Source organism: Phocoena phocoena, chromosome 18 (genome assembly GCF_963924675.1).
Source record: "Phocoena phocoena chromosome 18, mPhoPho1.1, whole genome shotgun sequence".
NCBI classification, from domain to species: Eukaryota; Metazoa; Chordata; class Mammalia; order Artiodactyla; family Phocoenidae; genus Phocoena; species Phocoena phocoena.
In genome coordinates this window covers 26309742-26314711 of record NC_089236.1, presented here as the reverse complement: position 1 = coordinate 26314711, position 4970 = coordinate 26309742, and the positions used below count along the sequence as shown (strand labels likewise).

The following is a 4970-nucleotide window of genomic DNA, read 5'->3' as shown; positions in this document are numbered from 1 at the left end:
CCCAGTCAATTCAATGCCAATTGGTTCAATATCAGTTTATCCACTAAAAAAAGAGAAAGAAAAACAATCCAGGGAAATTACTCTTAAGCTTGATATGCTTTAGCATTACTTTCAAAGGCCACAACATAAAAGAAAGAAAAGGAAAACATGTATCCTCTTGTTACTTCTTTGAGGTGCAAATATCCAGAAAATATGAAATCAAAAAGAATTGGGGCCATCTCCTTTCGGATTTGGGCTACTGCAGCACTAGGGTGTCAGTTGGTCCCGGCCAGACCACTTCAGTTCTTCCCTGCAAGGATATATTTAATAACTGATTGGTGTGTTCCTTTAATACAAGACAATGGAAATGGAACAGCCAGAGGAAACCTTTCCCAACACCGAAACCAATGGCGAATTTGGTAAACGCCCTGCTGAAGATATGGAAGACGAGCACGCTTTTAAAGATCTAGAAACACTGATGAGATGGTTGAATTACACATTCTGCTTCAGAGCAAGAATGCTGGGGCAGTGATTGGAAAAGGAGGCAAGAATATTAAGGCTCTCCGTACAGACCACAATGCCAGTGTTTCAGTCCCAGACAACAGTGGCCCCGAACGCACACTGAGTATCAGTGCTGATATTGAAACAATTGGAGAAATTCTGAAGAAAATCATCCCTACCTTGAAAGAGGGCCTGCAGCTGCCATCTGCAACCAGCCAGCTCCCGCTGGAATCTGATGCTGTGGAATGCTTAAATTACCAACACTATAAAGGGCGCGACTTTGCGAGTTGAGATTGTTGATTCATCAGAGTCTGGCTGGAGGAATTATTGGAGTCAAAGGTGCTAAAATCAAAGAAATTCGAGAGAACACTCAGACAACAATCAAGCTTTTCCAGGAATGTGGTCCTCAATCCACTGACAGAGTGGTTCTTATTGGAGGAAAACCTGATAGGGTTGTAGAGTGCATAAAGCTCATCCTGCATCTTATATCAGAGTCTCCCATCAAAGGACGTGCTCAGCCTTATGATCCCGGTTTTTATGACGAAACCTATGATTACTGTGGTTTTACAATGATGTTTGATGACCGCTGTGGACGTCCCGTGGGATTTCCCATGCAGGGAAGAGGTGGTTTTGACAGAATGCCTCCTGGTCAGGGTGGGAGTCCCATGCTTCCATCCAGAAGAGATTGTGATGATAGGAGCCCTTGTCGAGGAGCTCCTCCACCTCCTCCTGGACGAGGGGGCCGGGGTGGTGGCAGAGCTCAGAATCTTCCTCCTTCTCCACCACCACCACCTAGAGGAGGGGATCTAATGGCCTATGACAGAAGAGGAAGACCTGGAGACCATTATGATGGCATGGGTGGTTTCAGTGCTGATGAAACCTGCGACTCTGTAGTAGATACATGGAGCCCATCAGAGCCACAGGTGGCTTATGAACCACAGGGTGGCTCTGGATATGATTATTCCTATGCAGGGGGTCATGGCTCATATGGTGATCTTGGTGGACCTATTATTACTACACAAGTAACTACTCCCAAAGATCTGGCTCGATCTGTTATTGGCAAAGGTGGTCAGCAGATTAAACAAATCCATCATGAGTCAGGAGCATCGATCAAAATTGATGAGCCTTTAGAAGGGTCCAAAGATTGGATCATTACCATTACAGGAACACAGGCCCAGATACAGAATGCACAGTACTTGCTGCAGGACAGTGTGAAGCAATATTCTGAAAAGTTTTTCTAAGACTAGTGAAGAACTGAAGGAGTCCTGCATCTTTTTTTTTTTTTTTTTAATCTGCTTTTGTTTAAAAAGCCAACATTCCTCTGCTTCATAGGTGTTCTGCATTTGAGGTGTAGTGAAATCTTTGCTGTCACCAGATATAATGTTTTAGTTCCTTACAAACAGGGTTGGGGGTTGGGGGAGGGTGTGCAGAAACTAACATTGAAATTTTGCAACAGCAGCAGAGTGAGTGAATTTTAATTTTTGCTCATTGTTGGTGGTTTAAAAAAAAAAATCCCCCCATGTAATTACTGCGAACACTTTGCTTTGTGGTCACTGTAATATTTGTGGGGAGGGTGGGACAGGGAGGAAAAGTACTGATAGTCCATATGTCCCTGGCATCTATTCGGAGCAGTGTGCAGAATGTAATGCTCTTTTGTAAGAAATGTTTTATGATTTTTAAAATAAATTTAGTGAACCTCAAAAAAAAAAAAAAAAGAATTGGATCCCACAAACAGGGAAACAGGTGTTCTTATGTGCCCTAAGAAAAACCCAAACACAATTTTCATAGACAAAAGCCCAACAATCTGCCAGTAGCAATTCAAATGTCAGTTCAGTTAAAAAGATAACCCTTTAAGGCTTCCCTGGTGGCTCAGTGGTTGAGAGTCTGCCTGCCGATGCAGGGGACATGGGTTCGTGCCCCGGTCTGGGAAGATCCCACGTGCCGCGGAGCGGCTGGGCCCGTGAGCCATGGCCGCTGAGCCTGCACGTCCGGAGCCTGTGCTCCGCAACGGGAGAGACCACAACAGTGAGAGGCCCGCATACTCAAAAATAAATAAATAAATAAAAATAACCCTTTAAACTTTGAAAAACAACATACCTCTGTTAATCACAGAATCTTTTAAAATATGTATTTGTCTGGTAAAGTTTGACAATGCTGCCTGTGAAATCCAAAAGGAGAACATGTCATGAGAATATGGAAGCACAAGAAACTTCAACTAAAATTGTCTTTTCCCATATGGCAACTTAAGACAAATAGTCCTAAGCGTGTTATTTTGAGAGACACACAATTTTGAAATAACTGGATATACCTCAAGTTATTCTAGAAGTGAAAAGTAGAAAGAAGTTCTTTGGCTTATTCACCTTAGACTTTTCCTGTTTAGTTAGAGGTTGCATTCAATTACCTTCCATTTGAAACTCTTCTGATTCTATATTTGTAGTATTTATTGTTTTGAGGGGGAACCATTTTCATATATATGTTAGATTTGAATCACGACCATTTGCATGACATTTTATTAAAATATATGGTTTGAACATGAATAAGACAGTGTGTTAATTATTCAAGAGATATGAAGATAAATAAGATAATTCTTACCCAACGGAACACATACTAGAAGAACTAAATAGAAAAGTTGGGAGAAGTGTTAAGGCAAATAATACTAGATAATTACATAATATGGGCTGTGTATGAATGGGATAAAAGAAGTAAGAGCAGAGAGTTGTGACAGTAAACCCAGCAAAGACATACGCCCTTCGCTAGATCAGAAAAGGCTTCAAGGAGGCACTGGCATTTGAGTTGGACGCCATTAAAGGAAGTTCAACAGAGTAGCTTTAGTGAGGCATATTCTAATAATCTGAAAGGCAGGAAAATACTAGCAAAAATAAAAATGATGACCAGGACAGGATATGTGAAATTTTTTTTCCAGAAGCTTGACAAACTTTTAATAGATGTTGGTATAAGCAAATGCAGACTAATTGAAGTACATGTTGTCATTTTTAAAAAGCCACACAATGGTTGTGAAAATTTTAAGTTATTTTTGTATACTGAGAGCAGGGATATTTCCATCATATGGTAGAGCCTAGAAAGAGATATTTTATTTCTTGAGTGATAGAAAGTAGCAGCTGGTGGGACAGAGAATGGGCTGTAGAAAGAATACTTGCTCTGACTCTTACTAACTGGATGAAACTGGAAAAGGTACTTTACCTTCCATGACTGTTTTCTTATCTAAAGTAGGAATATTTACAGTGCCTACTTCCTAGGTTGTAATGAGTATTAAATGAATTATTAGGTATAAAACACTTGAACTAATGCATGGCAAATAGTAAGCATTCAGTGTTGTATTAGCTCATTTTCATTATGTGGATCAGAGATGAAACTACTTTCATGTAGATTTAGGTATTTTAATTTTCTTTAGAAAAGATCTGCTTTGGATCATTTAAGAACTTCAGCAATGGAGTGAAAACTAAAGTTAAACTAAACTTGCCAATTAAAGATAACTTTCTTTCAAAAGTCCTTCAAGATTCTTTCTCCTCTTGCAGCGGTTCTAGAATATAGCTACACTTTTTAGTCATATGAAGATTTCTTTAAAATACTAATGCCAGGATCCTACCTCCAGAGATTCTAATTTAATTGGCCTTGGCTGTAAGGAGTTTTAAAAGCTTCCCAGGTGATTTTAATGTACAGCCAATGTTGAGAACCACTGAGCCAATGGGTAAAACATCTGCCAATTTGAAGTTCAAAATCCCTGTAAGTGCCGATTCATGCCTTCTTTTCAGGTATTTCTGTCCTCGCCTCTGTCCCCCTCACACTGGTACAGGGGGACAGTGTGAATCCTCACAGTGATGGGTCTCTGACTTGGGGCTTCACTAGTCTCCACTATCATGGAGTGGGCCTACTTTTGTTCCTGGGAGGCTTGCACTGCTGTCCACTGAAGAGTGGATCCGGGATGAGCACTGACTGCCTGCCCGGCTACCATCCCAGGTAACACTTGATCCCACCTGGCTTTGTAGGCACTTTGCTGGATGTGCTGCTGAAGCCCACCCTCACACAGCTACCTCTGTCTGTGAAGCCCTGTGCCCTGTAGCTTCTTCGTCTTTACACCTCGGCTGCTGATGGTCATTGGTCCTCTGGAACCTCCCACTTTTCCCTCAACACCAGGTATGCTGGAATGTCCCATTCAAACCCTGTGCAGGCCATAGGGTTTAGGGTCCTTTTGCAGGTGAATCTATCTAGATATCACTTTCTCTCTGCTCTTGATCTTCTGCTACTCCTGGACTACACTGGATGCAAAGTATTGTCTGGGACTCTGGTCAGATTTCCATCATCTTGTGGCTGAGACCTAGGAGAGGGGATTTTTGTTTCATACAAGGGACCCAGGGAGCACTTAACCCTAGTTTCTCCTCCTCCGGTGCACGTATACACCTTGGACAGAAATCTGTGCCCTCCTCCTCCAGTTTCTCTTATCTTTCCTTAGGTCACATCCTCAACCCTTC

The 4970-nt window shown here is 41.8% G+C and overlaps 1 pseudogene; it reads left to right on the top strand.

Annotated features, from left to right (window-relative positions):
* Window positions 1–340: 340 nt before the first annotated feature.
* On the top strand, window positions 341–1721 carry LOC136137713 (heterogeneous nuclear ribonucleoprotein K pseudogene; annotated as a pseudogene).
* The last annotated feature ends 3249 nt before the right edge of the window (window positions 1722–4970 follow it).